Genomic DNA, 19825 nt, shown 5'->3' with positions numbered 1-19825 from the left:
ATGTTCATCCATGTTTGGAGCCAAGCCTTAGTGTTCTCCCTTCAGTAGAGTTAAGCTCGTCATGGACAAGGCCCTTCTGTCTCGGCTGCTGTGGTTTCCAGGTCTAGATGGTGTCTCGAGCATAGTAGAAGCATGGCAGGTGTTTGCAGGACAGACAGGTGGATGCACATAGTGTGCTGTGTGGCCAGCATCTTGGCGCAAGGGGTCCTGAGCGTCAGGGCATCTCATTCACGGGGCTGGCTTCACCAGAGCTGGTGTTCCGTGTGCTTTGGGGCAGAGATGGTGGCTTTGGCAGAAAATGCTGGATAATCGCCACAGAGAAGTTAAGTAAGCAGTAGGTGTGGAGCAGAGAGCAGGAGGTTGTCTGGGCTGCAGGACATGGGGACACACACGTGGAGACACGTGCCCAGGCCAGGTGCCACCGTGCCTCTGCTCACCATTGTGATGGAGGTGGGAGGGAGTAGGGACTCCTTTGTCTGAATGACAGAAAAGTGGGGTTCGCAGGTCCTGCCTGTCCCTGCCAGGGAATTGCTAGGAAACCGTCACCAACTCGATCTCTGCTGCTGCTTCTTGACCCACTCTGGGAGACCCAGACCGTGAATGGCCCAAGGGGTAGGACAGAGGTTGCCTGTGCGGAGCCGTATCCTTTTTGACCCTTTTGATCTGCAGGGCTGGATGGGGCCTCCTTCACAGCCCTCCCCTCCCCAGGCTGCCCCAGCAGCTGCAGCTTCACCCATGCTGGGCTCCCCTGGCTACCCACAGGAGCCTAGGGGCTGGAGGGCTTTTGCTGTGGGGACTGAGACCTCTGGGTCATTAAGTATTCTCATCAGCTGCTGGTGGCTCAGCCCTCCTGGGAGAGAGGAGAGAGAACATGGGAGTGTGAGCACTTCTGGATTGCTAATTCAGGGATTTCTGAGACCGAACAGCATATCAGACAGCAAAGCAGAATTAGTCATGTTATTTGAAGTTGTTTATGTAAAGGGATTTAAATGCTCTGTGTCTGCTGTGTTCTTGGGCCTTCAGTGGGCAGGATGCATTTTATTTGTTTTTAAAGCCTGTATGTATTTCAAAAAAGAATCATTTGAGGATGATTTTGGAACACAGAATCTACTTTAAAATATTGAACAGAATGGTAAGTATTCCTCCTTCATCGTGAGTCACAGCTTCTCCTAGGGCCCAATGGTTGGTCTCTCCATGGAAATGGACTTGAGTCAGGGTCACTGGGAACCTGGTCAGTATTAGGCTGTACCAGGGTTTCTCAGCCTCGCCACTACTGGCATTTGGGGATACGGGGGTGAATAGTTGCTGGTTGTGGGCTGGGGAGTCCTGTGCATTGTAGGATGCTTAGTAGCATCACTGGCCTCTACTCACTGGATGCTAGTGGTCTACACAATCATGTCACCCACCAGATGTCCACAGCCCCAGTTCCTGGAACCTATGAGTGTGTTAGGTCACATGGTCCAGGGAATTAAAGTTGCAGATGGAATTAAGATCGCAAATCACACCTCGTGTCATGTCCCTGGATATGTTCCAGTGCCTCCTAGTTTATAGTCTGTGGGAACTTGAATAAAATTTGTATCCCACTACTGTGTGAAAATTGTTTAAATCTTGATTATGTTGAATTGGTTCTCAGTGATTTTCGGGTCTACTGTACTTCTCTGCCTATTCATTCTACTAATATTTGAGAGTTTGATATTGAAATGCCAACTAAAAAAATCTTAATTTATCTACTTAAAATAATAATTGTTATATATAATGGAACTATATGTAACCTTGTTCTGTATTTTCTAAGTCTCCTGTACATGTGTTATCATATTTTCATAATTTAAAAAAATTAAAGCAAAAAAATTAAAAAAGATTGCAAAGCAGTTGACCTGGAGGTGAGTAGTTTGGGTTATATAGGTAGGCCCCAATATAATCACTAGGGTCCTTATCAGTGGAAGAGGACAAAAGAGAGAAAAACCAGGGAACTTCCCTGGCGGTCCAGTGGTTAAAACTCTGTACTTCCAATGTAGGGGGCGAGGGCTGGATCCTTGCCCAGGGAATTGAGATCCCATATACTACTCATTTGGATAAGGCAATGGCACCCCAGTCCAGTACTCTTGCCCGGAAAATCCCATGGACGGAGGAGCCTGGTGGGTTGCAGTCCATGAGGTTGCTGGAGAAGGAAATGGCAACCCACTCCAGTGTTCTAGCCTGGAGAATCCCGGGGATGGGGGAGCCTGGTGGACTGCCATCTGTGGGGTCACACAGAGTTGGACATGACTGAAGTGACTTAGCAGTAGCAGCAGCAGTAGCATACTACTCACTACCTGCCCCCCCCCCATCAAAAAAAAAAAAAAGAAACCAAAGAGATCAGAGGCTTCCCTGGTGGCTCAGATGGTAAAGAATCTTCCTGCAATGTGGAAGACATAAGGATGTGAGTTTGATCCCTGGGTTGGGAAGATCCCCTGGAGAATGGCATGGTTACCCACTCTGGGACTCTTATCTGAAGAATCCCATGGAGAGAAGAGCCTGGCGTGCCATAGTCCACAGGGTCACAAAGAGTTGGAGACGACTGAGCGACTAACACTTTAATTTTTCAGAGAGAGAAAAGCAACATGAAGAAGACTTGATTCACCATTACTAGCTTTGAAAATGGAGGAAGGGGCCAGGAGCCAAGAAATGCAAGTGGCTTCTAGAAGCTGAAAATTAAGACAAGGAAACAGATTCTTCCCTAAAACCTCCATAAGGAACATGGTCCTGCTGACACCCTGGCTTTAGCCCAGTGAGACCCATTTCTGAAATTCAGAACTCTAAGAAATTTGTGTCGCCTTAGGCTACAGAATATCAATAACCTCAGATATGCAGATGACACCATCCTTATAGCAGAAAGTGAAGAGGAACTAAAAAGCCTCTGATGAAAGTGAAAGAGGAGTGAAAAGGTTGGCTTAAAGCTCAACATTCAGAAAACTAAGATCATGGCATCTGGGCCCATCACTTCATGGGAAATAGATGGGGAAACAGTGTCAGACTTTATTTTGGGGGGCTCCAAAATCACTGCAGATGGTGACTGCAGCCATGAAATTAAAAGACACTTACTCCTTGGACTTCCCTGGTGGCTCAGAGGTTAAAGCCTCTGCGTGCAATGCAGGAGACCTGGGTTCAATCCCTGGGTCAGGAAGATACCCTGGAGGAGAAAATAGCAACCCACTCCAGTATTCTTGCCTGGAGAATCCTATGGATGGAGGAGCCTGGTGGGCTACAGTCCACAGGGTCACAAAGAGTCGGACACGACTGAGCGACTTCACTTTCACTTACTCCTTGGAAGGAAAGTTATGGCCAACCTAGATAGCACATTCAAAAGCAGAGACATTACTTTGCCAACAAAGGTCCATCTAGTCAAGGCTATGGTTTTTCCAGTGGTCATGTATGGATGTGAGAGTTGGACTGTGAAGAGAGCTGAGCGCCGAAGAAGTGATGCTTTTGAACTGTGGTGTTGGAGAAGACTCTTGAGAGTCCCTTGGACTGCAAGGAGATCCAGCCAGTCCATCCTAAAGGAGACCAGTCCTGGGTGTTCATTGGAAGGACTGATGCTAAAGCTGAAACTCCAATACTTTGGCCACCTGATGCGAAGAGTTGACTCATTGGAAAAGACCCTGATGCTGGGAGGGATTGGGGGCAGGAGGAGAATGGGACGACAGAGAATGAGATGGCTGGATGGCATCACCAACTCAATGGACATGAGTCCAAGTGAACTCTGGAAGTTGGTAATGGACAGGGAGGCCTGGTGTGCTGCGATTCATGGGGTCACAAAGAATCGGACACAACTGAGTAACTGAACTGAACTGAAGCTACTGAATTTGTGGGCATTTGTCAGGACAGCAATAGGGAACCGATACTCCTGCTGGTCACTCCTACCCCCATCATGATAGCTCATAAATGTCCCCAGACATTGCCAGATGTTCCCAAAATTGCCCCAGTTCAGAAACACTGGCCATGCAAACCACCATGCTGTTTCCCTAGAAACTGGGGAAGAGCTTCTCTGCTCCATGATGCGAATGAGGCCGGGAGTGGGTACACCCAGCACGATTGGCTGTATGCCCAGCGCGGTTCTCTCTGGGAGGAAGGGGCGAGTGGTGTAGAAGAGGGCAGGGGTGAGGCTTCCCAGGCAGCTCAGCTGGTAAAGGACCCACCTGCAATGTGGGAGACCCGGGTTCGACCCCTGGGTTAGGAAGATCCCCTGCAGGAGGGCATGGCAACCCACTCCAGAATCTTGCCTGGAGAATCCCCACAGACAGAGGAGCCTGGGGGGCTACAGTGCGTGGGGTCACAAAGAGTCAGACACAACTGAGCGACTAAGCACAGTGGGGGCCACAGCTGCTCCCCCTAACCCCTCCCCAACGCTCCTGGTGCTGTCACCAGTGGCAGAGTGTGCTTGGGCATATTTGTACAAAACTGGAAAAGAAGTTGAACTCTCTTCAAGTGCACCATAAAAGAGAATATAAAAACTCAGTAAATGTCAGCTGAAGCAGCCTTGCTCATACAGTCCTCAGTGAGGAGGATTAGCACGCCGGGTGCCCCTAGCACTGTTTGTGGGCGTTGTGGGTGGGGAGGAGAGGCCAGGGAGCCCAGCCCGTGCTGGGTGCCACCAAACCCGGGCTCTGGGCCAGACACTCAGACCCCGGTTTCCTTCTCCCCAACCCTGATGCTGTAATTCTGTTTATTTTGCCGACTACGAAGTCCATATGGTTCTGATTTTGCCTTTGTGATCCATCATCCCTGCGTGGCTTCGGAGCCAGGGTCCATGTGAAGCGGCTTTGAAGTTGTCCTTCTGGGGTAAGTGGGACGTGGTGCCTTTCCAGGGTTTGATTGGAGCAGTGCTCCAGGAGTTGATAGTAGGATGTGGGCGGCCAGGTCAGAAGGGAAGAGTGTTTGCAGAGCCTGCAGCAATGTGTACAGCCCAGGGCCCCTCCCTGGTCCTCCCAGCTCCTCCCAAGACTGAGGTCACAGTGACTTTTCCTTCCAGGCATCCCAGCAGGACATGTGATTCCATGTCAGTTAGAGCTGTGGCCCTTGCTTCTCCCTGCAAGGCAACAGCTGGCCTGGGGGCAGAATAAAGGCAGAGAGAGGGGAAAAGAGGAAGAGTCAGTGAGCAAGGAGGAGGTGGAAAAAGATGTCTGCATCTGTCCTTTAGACATTAAAGGGCTGGACAGATCTGTGATGGACTGGCCTTAGATGGATCTAATGGATGTGTGGAGGCCGCTGGTCCCCAAATTTCAGCATGCATTGGAATCATTCACCCCAAAGGCTTGTCAGAAACGGACTGTGGAACCCCACCCCCAGAATTTCTGATTCAGGAGGGCTGGGTTGATGCCCCAAAGTTTCTACTTCTGATCAGATTCCCAGGTGATACTGCTGCTCCTCCGAGAAGGCAATGGCACCCACTCCAGTACTTTTGCCTGGAAAATCCCACGGATGGAGGAGCCTGGTAGGCTGCAGTCCATGGGGTCACTAAGGGTCAGACATGACTGGGCAACTTCACTTTCGCTTTTCACTTTCATGCATTGGAGAAGGAAATGGCAACCCACTCCAGTGTTCTTGCCTGGAGAATCCCAGGGACGGGGGAGCCTGGTGGGCTGCCGTCTCGGGTCACACAGAGTCGGACACGACTGAAGCGACTTAGCAGCAGCAGCTGCTGCTCCTGGTCCAAGGTGGAGAACTATTTGTCTAAAACAAGAAGAGGCTCTTTGTAATTAAAAGTGGTATCAGTAACTAATAGTTCTCAGGACTTTACAGTTTATTGGTGAGGGCCCCTCCCTTTTAAAAATTATAGTTTATTTATAAAAGATAATTTTCAGGTATACAACATACTGATTCAATATTTTTATAGATATAAATATTCCATTTGAAGTCAATATGAAATAATGGCCATATTTCCCTATGCTGTACACTATATCTTTGTTGCCTGGGAGGAGCCCACTGATGATCTGTTCTATAAGGAGGCAGCATCATTGTCTGTGTTTTGTTTTGTTTTTTCTTTTTCAAGGTGAAAGTAGCATGTATTTTAGTTTTTTCTAGACAATAAGATTGACCTTTTTAGGTGTACAGTTCTGTGAATTTTAACACATATTATAGACTTATGTAACCACCACCTGAGCCAGGATATAGAAGAGCTTCATCACTCTAACATCTCTCTCACCCTCCTTTTGCATCATACCCTCTCTGACCTAACCCTTCATGGGTCATCCATCCTTGTACAGTAGTTTTGTCTTTTTAAGAATATCATACAAATGGAATCATACAACAGGTAACCTTTTGAGACTAGCTTCTTAATATCTATGAGATGGATCCAGGTTGTGGCCTGTATCGATAGTTTGTTCCTTTGTGTTGGTGAGTAATATTCCATTGCGTGGATATTCCATAGTTCGTTCTTTAGTACCTGTTGAGATCTTTTGGGTTGTTGCCAGTTTGGGGTTCTTATGAATAAAGCTGCTATGAACGTTTGTGTACAAGACTTGGCGTGGACCTATATTTTAATTTCTTTGGGGTACGTGCCTAGGAGGGGAATTGCTGGGTCATCTGGTAAGTATATGTTTAACGTTATAGGAAACTGCTGAACTGTTCTCCAGAGCGGCTGTACCATTTTGCATTCCCACTAGCAATGGATGAGATTTCCAGTTGCTCCGCATCCATGCCAGCACTTAATATTGTCCATCCTTTAAATTTAGTCATTGCAGACCATGTCCGATTTGAAACATGTAATCGAGTCTCAGAAAGGCTCAGAGAGTTGTCTGAGGCTCCTTGGCTCTTGGTGGCTCCTTGAATAACAGAATCCATATCTTGACTTAATGGCTGTGAGTATTCTGGGTGGTGGCTGTGCTGAACAGCACTGGTGGAGGGTTGTTCCACATGCCATACCAGGAACCAGGAAATATAAGGGCTTATGTGGCAGGGTTAAGGCATATGTCTAAGGATGAAGGAAACAAAGAAAGTAAAACAAAGGAAGTGAGAAAGGAGACAAGAGGCACATCCTAGAATTGCAGAGGTAGGAGGGACTAAGCTGCTTCTCCAGCTCCTTCAGTTCAGTTCAGTCGCTCAGTCGTGTCCAGCTGTTTGCGACCCATGAATCACAGCACGCCAGGCCTCCCTGTCCATCACCAACTCCTGGAGTTCACTCAGACTCAACGTCCATTGAGTCAGTGATGCCATCCAGCCATCTCATCCTCTGTCGTCCCCTTCTCCTCTAGTCCCTTATCCCCGCCCCCCCCCCCCTTATTTTCTCTTTTTAATTTTTATGGTGGCTCAGTGGTAAAGAATCCGCCTACTAATGCAGGAGACCCGGGAGACACGAGTTTGATCCCTGGGTCACGAAGATCCCTGGAGGAGAAATCGACAACCCACCAGTATTCTTGCCTGAAAAATCCCGTGCACAGAAGAGCCTGGTGGGCTGCGTTCCATGGAGTCACAAAGAGTCAAACGCTACTGAAGACACACATAATTGACTTACAGTGTTGTGTTAGTTTCTGGTATACAGTAGAGTGGATCAGTTATACCTCTGTCCACTCTGTTTTATCCATATAGAGCATTACAGAATATTGAGTAGAGTTCCCAGTGTTAAACAACAGGTCCTTATTAGTTGTCAGCTTTACATATAGTAGTGTGCCCCCTTATTTTTACACTGAGGCCCAGAGAGGGGAAGCTGCCTGCCAGATGTCACTCAGCTCACTGGTGCCTCTTGACTGTGTGTGGCCGACGGATGACAGAAGCCACCTTTGTTTCCAGGAGCTTCCTTGGGAGTAACACAGGCTGCTTCCCCTTGGTCCTTAAGGAGTAGAGCTGCAGATGGACACACCTGGTCAGGGTCACCATACCCCTTCGGTGTCTTGGCCTCAGGTGTGTTCTGGGTAAGGAGTTGGCTTCAAGGAGGAGCTTGTGCAGAGGGCCACGGCCACAGCTGAAAGCAGAGGGGTGACTTCACAGGGAGGAGGTTGATGGAGGACCAGGCTCTTCTGCTGAGCTGTCCCACCCACCCTCGCGGGGGAAACAGCGCAGCTGTCCTGGAAGGCTGTGGACATGCTTACCCGATTGCAGAATACTTACTTTCGTTTTGAATATCATTTGTTTGGTTGCCACGGCAACGTCAAGTCTCTATTTTAATGTTAACCTGCATGGCTGCAACTTTCTATATATAAATGCTGCTTTGCACAGTGAATTAGCTGATGCCACGGGGAAGCAGCGGATGTGGTAACAGTGGCTGAAAATGACCAGCGGGTCAGCTTTGCAAGAGGAGGGTCTGCGGGGCTGAGGTGAGTGGGCACCCAGGGCGGTGCCACTGGGCTGCGGGGCAGATGCTCGAAGCTCATTGGAGCAGGGTGAGAGCAGAGCCAGGGAGGCAGCCCCTTCACCTGCCACACCTGCGGGAAGCGGGGAGGCAAGTCCTTCTTGGACGGCCTCCTGCTGGGTGGGGGCGGTGTGAGTCTTCAGCTTCCCCACAAATTCCCCCTTCCTCTTTCCTTCACTGAGTCTGGGCCACTGGGGGACCTGAGGCTCCTGAAAGAGGAGCTAGCCCCTGGGCAGAGTGGTGTCTGCAGTGAGCTGAGTGCTGCGTCAGTTTTCCTTGTTTTAACTTTGACCTGGTTCCCCTTTCTGGAACTTCGCCTCCTCTGTTTAGCCTTTTCTTCCTTCCCTGTTGGGGCTGGGTGGCTCCACGTGGTGCAGGTAGAATAGTCAGGAGAAGCCTGGAAAGGGACCTTGGGAGTCGGCTGGTTCGACTCCCTCACCTCTAGATGAGGGCGAGGCCCAGAGAGGCACACGCCCTGTCTGTGTCACACAGCTGGCCAGAGAGGCTGGGGCGGGAACCAGGTCCCCCAGGATCTTCTGACTTGGGGACCCGTGCCCACTGTGGGCACTTCTGCCATGGGGTCAGGATGGCTGAGGGTATACACACCAGGTTGCAAAGAGGGGGTGCATTACTCGGGGGTGCTTCTTTCTTAAGTCACAAGTTAGAGGGGCATGTAAGGAACCCAGGATTACATAACAGGATCAGAAACCGTTAAGGCTTCAGGAAAGAGCATGGAAGCTGGAGTCTGGAAAACTTGGATTCAATGGATTCAGCCACTTCCCGTGTGACAACTGTGTCCACTCTTCCAAGGCTGGATTTCCCCGGGAGTATGGGCACCTCTTCCCCAACACTGTTTTGGAGGGTCAGTGTCCCAGCTGGTGTGGATCTGTCGATGGCAGCACTGGGGCCCTGATGGGGGTACAGTGCCTCTGAGGACGAGGGGGTCGGAAACCACGAGCATCCACGCGGCTCCGTTCCCCAGTGATGAGGAGAGGCTGCCGCCAGCAGCAGAGCGCTTTGCTGGAGATTGGGTTTCGGGTATGCCTTGAAATGCACTACAATTTTATCATCATTTAGAAAGTGTCATCTGGGCAGCCTCTTCCATGATATCAAACATCCAACCAATATTTTAAGTGCGCTAGATCCCAAGACTTGGACCCTGTTCTTTTTCCTTTCTTTATTTTTCTTTGGCTATACCATGTGGCTTCTGGGATCTTAGTTCCCCAGTCAGGGATCAAATCCGGGCGTATAGCAGTGAAAGCACAGATTTGTAACCACTGGACAGCCAGGGAATTCCCAACTCTTTTTATTATTTTTTTAAAAAATTTATTGGAGTATAGTTGCTTTACAATGTTGTGTTGTTTTCTACTGTACAGCAAAGCACCAACTCTGTTCTTGAAAAGAGGAAATGTGTACAGTCGTAATCCTGGGTGCCCACAAGTGGTGTACAGTCTGGGGCCGAGAGATTAGAAATGACGAGCTTGCAGCCCAGGAAAGTACAAAATGAGGGAATCCCTTGCAGGAATTTATGATGGAGAGTGGGGTTGGGGGTGTCAAGGGGGGAATTTAGAAAGAAGAGCTGTTGAGACCAGATAAAGCAGTGTTTCTTAAAGCAGGCATCACTAGCCACCCTGTGTCTATAACCTGTATTAACCAGCATGGAAAAGAGGGGAAAACAGCAGAGTGCGTTGCATGTTGTAAAAGCAAGTATTGCTTCATGAAACTTTTGCTTTGCATGTATATTGGGTTGTGAAATAAAATGTATTTATTACTCCTGGTCAAATTTTCAAAACAGACAAAAAAATGACAACTGCTGGCCTAGAGAGGTGACCTCGTGAGCCTGAAGTCTCCTGTGGGTGGCTGGGAGGGGATGTCCTTTTCAAGGAAGAGCTAGAAGGAGGAAGGATGGGTTCTTAGTGGGGAGAACCCCACGCAAGCATTGTCTTGAGAAGCTGGGGTGATGCAGTGGGCAGTTCAGATGGGGACAAGCAGGCCAGCTGGGAGGCGGGAGGTCAGGGGACCAGAGGTGGCATCCCCTTCTCCCAGGACCTGAGGGCAGAGTTCCCTTTGGGCAGATTGAGAAGGATACCTGTGATCCTTGCCCACTCCCCCTGCACCCTCCCCAGCGGTCCCAAAACATGCATTCCCCTGCCCCGGAGCCTTGCAGAGCTCTGCACTGCTTACACGAGGAAGGAATCCAGCCACCCTCACCCCCAGGCACCATGCTCCCAGAGTGCTGGCTCCCCAGCTGCTCAGTGTGTGATCCTATGGGGGAGGTGGATCTCTGCTCACTCTAGCAGCTGTGTCATCCACCTTTATACCCGATGGATGTGCATCTCGCCTCCCCAAGGCTGTGGTACCGGTTCACTTTCTCTTCCTCCTGTTCCATACTTGGCTTTGCCTCTGAACGCCTTCTCTGCCTCCCTGCCCAGCTGGTGATGCATGCCTCTCTCCTTAAGCTGTATGTCAGCTTCCTTACTCACTGCCTCCCCTTCCAAACCTTCTCATCAGCTGTTGAGGCACCATTTTTCCATAGACAGAGTAGCATGGAATTTCCAGGGTCCACCTTGCTGGTTCCCAAACCTCATCCCATGCCTTTCTTCCAAAGAAGGTTGGAGCCAGGCTGGGGTGCTCAGCTCTGGTCGAGATGTAGCTGGTCACACATTTTCAGCCCTTGGAAGCTGTGTCCTGATACCCCAGAAGTTGACATTCAGTTCACCCACCAGGTGTGTTAGTAGGAAGAGGTCTTAGCAAGAGGGTGACTAATACAGGGGTTTGTTGTTCAGTCGCTCAGTCATGTCTGACTCCCTTGCTGCCCCATGGACTGCAGCCAGCCAGGCTCCTCTGTCCGTGGGATTTTTTTCCCAGGCAAGAATACTGGAGTGGGTTGCCATTTCCTCCTCTGGGGGGATCTTCCAAACCCAGGAATGGAACTCGTGTCTCCTGCATTGGCAGGCGGATTCTTTACCACTAAGCCACGTGGGAAGCCCTAATACAGGGTAAAAGTGCTAATTATACCTTTAGTCTAGGATGGTGGTATTCAGTTCTTTAACACGAGGGCACCCTCTCTTCAAATGACTGTTTATGCAGGTCCACAACAATTAAAACCAGGAGCTACACACTGGTGGCCAGTGGGAAAACTCCAGGGGCTTTTGGTGGTGGTTTTGTTTTTGTTTCTGCCTATGGTTTCATTTAAAAGTTTTTGAGTTGATTACCAACCTCCAAAAATCTACAGGTTTTATAGTAAGAATTCAAATCTCCAGCCTCTCTTGCAAAAAAAAAAAAAAAGACTAGTTTAGACGACATTGACCCCACTGTCCTGCCTGGCATCAATATGCTGCTGATGATGGAGGGTGTTCTAGTTTGACCCAGTCCCCACCCATCCCTATTGATCGCCAGCACTGAAAGCTATAATGAAACAGTTGCCAGTATTTGTGTGATGTTTTTCTTAGGGTTCAGTTCAGTTCAGTCGTTCAGTCGTGTCCGACTCTTTGCGACCCCGTGAATCGCAGCACGCCAGGCCTCCCTGTCCATCACCAACTCCCGGAGTTATATGAAATAGACCCTGCACCCATGTGTATGAAAAGAAGGAAAGTGAGAGGGCCAGTGGTTTCCAAGAAAATACTAAAGAATCTTATTTTGAAAGTGAATTTATCAATCTCCTAAAGATGAATTTTTAAGGAATAGACTTAGAACAGGTGCTTTTTTTTTTTTTTTGCCTTGAAATCAGTGGTTCTCAAAGTGTGATGCCTGAACTAGCAGTCATATCCCTTAGGATTTTGTTCAGAAATGCAGGTCATTAATGGTGCTGCCCAGACCTGCTGATTCAGAAACGCTGAGGGTGGAGCCCAACAGTCTGTGTTCTGATGGCCCTGCTGAAGAAGCTGAAGGCTGAGGACCACTGCTCTGAGGCTCAGAGCACAGACAGGCTTCCAGCACCCTGTGTTGTCACTTTCCATCCTTTTAAGACCCAGAAGGGAAGAAAGGCAGGGATCCCTGACCGAAGAGAAGGAGTTGAAGGTTTCACCTGACGCCGCTCCAGGCAGAGTTCTGCGCATGTCGTGAGGGCAGGAGGGGTGCCTCTGGCTACAGAATCTCCACAAATCCCAGTTTCCTTTTGCCCAGCACGTCCATCTCTGCATCCCGTTGGGGACAGTCGTGGTGAGGAGCCCTAATGCCTTTGACCATCCTGGGGAGATGCATAGTCACTGGGCTGTCTTCCCAGGGAAACAGCAGCGTGTGACCCCAGCAAACAAGGCCCAGGAATGAATGACATGGCAAGGGCCCAGATTGGCTGAAACTTACCATAGATGACCAGGCATGCGCAGGCTGGGAGTCCTTAGGTGGGAATGTTAATAATATACCCGTGCTTTTAACACTCAGAGGTAAGAGCCCATCACAGATGTATATTTCAGTTCTCTCCTTGGTAACTCAGGCCGCCGTCGTCATAGCTGATCACTTGGCTTCTGTCCGCTTTCTCTCTGGGTAAAGGCTTTAATGACTTCAGTGGACAGCCTAAGTGAGCCAAGAGAGTACATTTTTTCCCAAGTGCCTTTACTTGAAGGGCACTAGGCCTGTGAGATGCTTGTTTCAGAGACCCTGACGGAGCCACTGATGACTTCTTTGCCCCCAGCCCATTTTGTTCATTTATGATTTGGGGGCCCCTGCAGCTTGTGGTATGTAAGAGCCCTCCCAGCATAAAATAGGTAAACACACAGGCTGTGTGTCTGCCTCTGCCTTCTGCCTTCCCCCGTCCTCTCTTCCCCTTCCCCTCCCCTTCATGCCCTGGTGACCCTGGAAAATTAAGAAACCCACTTTCTTAGTGGGCTGACAGTCTTACTCGGAAACTGAAGGAGCTCCATTGATTCAGCAGTACTTGGGTGCATTTTCTTTGTCTGGGGACAGATTTGAGTAGGACTCTGTTCATGTTCTCAGGAACCTCGGGTGAATAAGCCGTGACGACCACTCATCATCGACCCCCAAACAAGGTAGCCGTGGCAGTGATGAGAGGATCAGGCCAGGGGGAGGGGAGGTGGGGCTGGTGAGGTGGGGGTTAGGGGGGACATCTCCTGGGAGACAGCAAGAAGTGAGAAGGCTGGCCCACCAGACAGAGCAAGATGGATCTCCATGCTGGCTGGAGCATGCTGGCCAGGATGAGCCTTAATTCATGGAGAAACTGGGGAGATGACTGGGGTCAGGTGGGCAAGCATCCACCTTGAAGACAGGACACTGGGCTCAAACCAGTTCTGTGTCTTGTTACTGGTAAGACCTTGGTTTATTTGATTCTAAAATGAAAATGATTTGATTATAAAATGAATACTTCTCTCCCAGGATTCTTGTAAAGGTCACATAAGCCACAATAGATATGTTACTGACCCACGATTGACAGCACTTAAGCAAGGAAGAGCTCCAGAGAAGATAAGGACAAATGGTGAAGTGCAGAGAGGGAATCGATTTTGCGGGGAAAAGAGACCTGGTCCTTTGTCCTCCTTGTTATCCAACGTGTGTGCTCAGTCATGTCTGACTCTTTGTGACCCCATGGACTGTAGCCAGGGTCCTCTGTCCATGGAATTTCCCAGGCAAGAATACTGGAATGAGTAGCCATTTCCTTCTCCAGGGCATCTTCCCAACCTAGGAATCAAGCTGGCATCTCCTGCATTGCTGGCGGATTCTTTACCACTGTGCCACCTGGGAAGCCCAACCTGTCTCATTTTTAGGAGCTTAAAGTCAGGGTTGGAAGCATTCTCTCCAGGTGTCCTGGCTGGTGGCAACAATTCAAATGAAGACGCATGCGGGCCCCTTTGGGAAGGTTGCCAGGCCCTTGTGTAGGTGGGTTCACAGCTCTTGTGCACAGCCGTGTCTGTTTCTTGATCTGGTTTGCTGGCAGTCACCAGCTTCCCAGGAACTCTGGTGATGTAGGTATTTCTAGGCCCCAGATTATACTGGCCCCTTCTGCTGGTCCCCCAAATCCTAGTCTTGCCCCATGGAGCATGCTGATTCCCTGTCACATGCTGTTCTTCTTTCTCCTTCAGCGAGCTTGGTCTGTGTCAGAAAGGTCATACGGTGTCACTCTGAGAGGTTAGCCTGCAAGCTGTGCAGCAGGAGTGACTCAGCGTTGGGGACCTCAGCTGATGAGTTTCCTAAAGGTTGCTCAGTGATTTCATGGGGATGGGACAGTACAGAAGCACAGCTGATAATTACAAAGTTTCTTCCATCATTTTTGCCCTTTTATTCAGTCTTTGCAAGAATTTTGTGCAGGGGGTGGTGGTATTTCCGTTTTTGCATGTGGAAAAGAAAAAGAGGTTCAAAGAGGTGAAGTGACTTGCCTGAAGTTATATGGCTGGTACGCTGTAGAACTTACACATGAACTTCCTCTGCCCTGGCTGAAGGTTAGAAGCTAGGTTTAAGGACAAGCAGAGGCATGTCTGTGGGCATCCAAGTGGTTTGTGGGGTTGCCTCTTCTCTTTCTTATCCGTGTCCACAGCCCAGACATCGTGCATAACCTTCTTTAGGGAGCCCCCTTCGCGAAGCGGAGGCTGTGGTTCCTCGAAGCCTCTGGAATCTTCCAGGCCTCCTTGTTGGAATGGAGCTTTGCATTTCAATGAGTGGAAAAAAAAATAAGCAGAAGAGGCTTTGCCAAAAGGGAAAATCAAGTGCGTTTATGACTCCTCTTTGTGTGCACAGATGTTTCCTCCCGGGTCACCCCCCCTTTGCGGGGACTCACTGGCCACAAACAGATGGGAAGTGGCTCAGGGTTGAGCTGAGAGCCAGACTTGTTGGCAAAGGTCTTCTTGCATGGAGCCATGTGGGGGTCAGCCTGGGGAGGGGTCCTACGTGGGGTTTGGGTTCTGCCATGCCATCTGGCCGGACCTAGTTCTCCAGCCCTGATGGCAACATTAGCACCAAGGCTTAGGGCCAAAGATCAAGGAGGAGGAGGCTTGGCGTCCAGCCTCAGTCTGCCTCTGAGCCTCAGTTTCCCCGTCTGTAAAATGGCAACATGAGATTAAGTTATCTCTACAGTCCTTCTGATCTCTTAATTTTTGTGTCAGCCCTGCATTGGTTGAATAAGTTCTTTACTGTTGCTCATTTTGTCTTAGTTCATTTTCTTAAAAATAAAGACACCCCCCACCTCAAATCTCCCTGTCATTTGAAAGATAACACTATGAACACTAATCTGATAAATAGTTTTCCTTTTAGGGGATGGCAAACGAGGTGGGATATGTCAAGGGGGATTTTATTAGCAAATATTATCTAAATATTTTGTATTCCCTGGTGGCTCAGAGGTAAAGAACCTGCCTGTCGATGTAGGAAGTTCGAGTTTGATCCCTGGGTTGGGAAGATCTCCTGGAGAAGGAAATGACAACCCACTCCAGTATTCTTGCCTGGGAAATCCCATGGACATAGGAGCCTGGCAGGCTGCAGTTCATGGGGTTGCAAAAGAGTCAGATATGAGTTAGCAACTGAAACAACAACAACAAGTGAGATGGGATATATCGAGGGAGACTTTATCAGCAAATATTATCTAAATATTCTGCATAAGGCTATATGCATGCATTAACTCATAATGAAATAAGTTAAAGAGTTTTTTTAAATGCACTTAAAATGAATATGCTCATTATAGAAAACTTGGAAAATGCAGAAATAAGAAAAAATAGTTAGCATTCTTTTCTGTTTTTTTCTTTGCTGTGCATATTTGTCTACATAATTGGGATCATATGGTACATTTAACATTGTATATGCTGATTTGGGGGGGAAGGCACTATTTACGACTACATCTTTAAAGGAATTTTTAATTTTTAAAATTAAGAACTCAAAATTTTGAACGTGATAAAATAAATTGCAACAGCTAGAGGAATCCCACAAAACAAAGAGAGCCTTTGTAACATTTTCATGTGTTTCCTTTGTGCTCTGCTTGGAGTTGGGGGGAGCGTTATTTTCCATGGTTGAGATCATGCTGCATACTCTCATTTCTAAAACTGGAACCACTCAGAGAAGATGATATAAAAGAGGGTTTTGATGGCAGAAAGCACTGGCTATTGGGGGGTTTATGAGTCTTTCCTGTTTAAGGGTGTGGAGGAAGATTTGGTTCATTCAGTGTGAGTTTTAAATGTGCAAAAGATCATCACCCAAGTTCTTTGGCGGAGAAAGTGGCCCCTGTGATGCTCCCACATCACTTGGACCATGGTAGATGAAGAAACAGTGACTTTTTGTTGGGTGTGTCTCCCAGTGCAGCATCCACAAAGCTTCAGTAGCTGCTCTCCCCAGCCATCGGCTTGTGCTTGGACAGAAAAGGTGGCATCAGTTACTGATGTGCCCCACATGTGGCCAGAGGCTTCGTCTGTACTGGCCTTAAAGGATGTTGCAGGAGAAACTTGTATCATAGTTCCAGGATGGGAGGAAAGCTGCAGAGGAGGACCAAGGGAAATACTCGGTACCAAACCTCACAGCTGGACAGTGTCCCAGACTGCACAGTTTGTTGGATTTCTGAGTTGGGGGGCAGTGCACTAAGAAATGCATCTAGGAGGTTTCCCTGGTGAGCCAGTGGTTAAGATTTCGCCTTCCAATGCAGAGGTGGAGGTTTGATCCCTGGTCGGGGAGCTGGGATCCCACATGCCTCGTGGCCAAAAATCCAAGGCATGAAACAGAAGCAGCGTTGTAACAAATTCAAGAGACTTCAAAAATGGTCCACATTAGAAAAAAAAGGGCGTTTATATGGTTATTCCCCTGGCAGCATCTTCTTAATTTTGATTTCTCTCTCAATGTCTAAAGAGTAAGTGGGTGGTGTCTTCAACTTGCATGTCTCCAGGAACATTCCTGTTTCTTTCATGACAAATATTAATATAACTCAGCTGGATATGTACAACTTGAATGTCTTAACTTTTTGGACAGAAACTCACATTTACAGCTCAGTCTTTTCCATCATTCAGCAAATGTTTATTAGACACAGGGATGAACAAAACCATGGTCATGCCCATGAAACTTTGACCTCAGTAGGATGTGTCTTCTAGCACTTTCAGATGGTCCATGCCAGGCCCCGGTGAGCTATGAGCGAAACAAAGCCTTCCCCACATGGAGCTTTTTATTCTAGCGAGAAGCGTTCTCTGACTGTGAGTAGGAGCAGAGGAAAAGTCTGGAGAAGGACTGATTTCTTAAATAGCATTTCTCTTATGCTTGTTGGTGTGCATGACTTTTTATTATGTTTTATTTTTGTCATTGATTGTTTATTTTAATATATTTGTTCTGGTCTTTTCTAATGGAATACTACTTAAACTTACATTGATTCATTATATCCTTGCTTTCTGGGCTTTTCAGTTTGGGGTGATCCTTTTAAGTTTACTTTGCACTTTGAAGTGAAGTGAAGTGAAGTCGCTCAGTCGTGTCCGACTCTTTGCCACCCCGTCGACTGTAGCCTACCAGGCTTCTCTGTCCGTGGGATTTTCCAGGCAAGAATACTGGAGTGGGTTACCATTTCCTTCTCCAGGGGATCTTCCCAACCCAGGGATCGAACCTGAGTCTCCTGCATTGGAGGCAGGCACTTTAACCTCTGAGCCACTTTACTGATTTAATATTTTTATTTATCCACAGCTGCTAATGTGGCTTTAAATGCGCAGTTTTCATATAATCATTTCCTCATCCCTTGTCTTCATCATGTCATCCTTTCTGTTTTGCCTGTTTTTTTCCATTATAGTTTTTCTGTTCCTCTCTCAGAGGTCACAACTTCTTACATTCTAGCAGTTTCCTGCCATTTTTAATTACTTTTTGAATTACTTTCTGAGATGTGCTCTTCCTTTGGGCCTTTGGGATGGTGTTTCCTCACTCATTTCCCATGTGTTTCCCCTCCGTTTAAACTTTCTTAACAAGGCAGGATCTATGTAGACTCTGTGTTATACCAACAGCGTATAGATCGTCTGCCACAGGCTCTGGCACTCTGTAAACTTGGGGGAAGGTGGAATCCTTTTCGCGTTTGCTCACCTGCAGGTTCAGTGGTGTACCTCCATCTCCCAGTCCGGTTCTTGTTTTCAGATTGGCTGTCGCCTGCTGCATTGTTCCTGTACTGCCTGGTTCTCTGCTCTTCCAAATGGGTGGAGGGCATGAGAAACCCATCCTCGCCCCATCCCCACGCACTGCTGCCAGGGGCCCCCCCAGACTTGACCTGTGGGATCCATACTTCTCCCAATAACTGACATCCCTCCCAGGCCCTGCACCGCCTGCTGGCTCATTTTCTGGGCATCTCTGTGACGAAATGGGTGGTGGAGAAGGAGGAGCAGCCCTCAGGCTGCTTCTGAGCCGCAGGGGCTGACTGTTCAGTGCTCAAGAGGGCGCAGATCCTGTGTATCACATCAGGACCCCAGAACGATGAGGGTGCCAAGTGCATCTCAGATTAGACACAGAGCAGTGAAGGTGTGAAGGGCTGTTTCCCCTTTCACAATTAGTCTGTGCTTTGTAAGGTTTTCTCCATTCACTCCACTGGCCTTAAGGGTGATTGTTGTTCAGCCACTAAGGTGAGGTCAGGTGTCAGGTATCTGACTCTTTGCAACCCCATGAACTGCAGCGCACCAGGTTTCCCGGTCCTTCACTATCTCCCGGACTTTGTTCAAACTCATGTCTGTTGAGTTGATGATGCCATCCAACCATCTCATCCATCTCATCCTCACCCTTCTTCTCCTGCCCTCAATCTCTCCCAGCATCTGGGTCTTTTCCAGTGAGTCAGCTCTTCGCATCAGGTGGCCAAAGTATTGGAGCTTCAGCTTCAGCATCGGTCCTTCCAGTGAATGTTCAGTGAAATTTCCTTTAGGATTGACTGGTTTGATCTCCTTGCAGACCAAGGGACTCTCAAGAGCCTTCTCCAACACCACAGTTTGAAGACATCATTTCTTCGGCGTTCAACCTTCATGGTCCAACTCTCACATCTGTACATGACTACTGGAAAGCCCATAACTTTGACTATACAGACCTTTGTCAGAAAAGTGATATCTCTGCTTTTTAATACACTGTCTAGGCTTGTCATAGCTCTTTTTCCAAGGAGCAAGCATCTTAAAGGTTCTGGAGGATTTTTTCCTTGGATTCTGATTGCCACTATTTTTGGATTTTTCGTAGCTTGGGTGGGTTTTATCTTTTCCTCTTATTGCCACTTTAGCCCAAGGTTGACAGAAGTGTTCATGGGGCTCCTGCCAATGCCCCTTCCCACGGGAAGTCCCCTGCATCCCTCTACTGTCCTCTTGGTGCTCCCTGTGGTGATTCAGGCCCACACCAGGGCCCTCATTCCTGCAGTTGTGGTTCTGTGGTCACTAAAGAATTCCAGTTTGGTTTTCTGGGACTCAGAAAAGAACCTCCTAAACCACTGCCTGGTTGCTGCGTACTGGTTTTACACATAGCCTGAGAGTATGTTTCTCCAACTGGGCTGAGTTTACAACTAAGGATATACAAAATGATCTTAGATGATGATCATTAAGTTTTTAAGTTCCACTGATTTCACTGTGTAATATAAAAAGGAATCCAAAC

The 19825-nt window shown here is 48.3% G+C and overlaps 1 protein-coding gene across 6 annotated transcripts in view; it reads left to right on the top strand.

The window, feature by feature from the left end:
- Positions 1-19825, top strand: part of GAS7 (growth arrest specific 7) — a 203306-nt gene that overhangs the window by 81053 nt on the left and 102428 nt on the right. The window contains exon 1 of one of the 6 annotated variants that reach the window (XM_069603560.1): positions 7953-8288. The exons of 4 other annotated variants lie outside the window; for them this stretch is intronic. The gene's annotated coding sequence lies outside the window, so the exon portion shown is untranslated. Of the gene's footprint in view, positions 1-7952; positions 8289-19825 lie in introns of those variants that run through there. One more of the 6 variants, XM_069603561.1, reaches the window with a different exon arrangement.

This window comes from Ovis canadensis, chromosome 11 (assembly GCF_042477335.2).
Source record: "Ovis canadensis isolate MfBH-ARS-UI-01 breed Bighorn chromosome 11, ARS-UI_OviCan_v2, whole genome shotgun sequence".
NCBI lineage: Eukaryota > Metazoa > Chordata > Mammalia > Artiodactyla > Bovidae > Ovis > Ovis canadensis.
The sequence above is the reverse complement of the archived record's forward strand: the minus strand, read 5'-3'. Positions and strand labels throughout refer to the sequence as shown.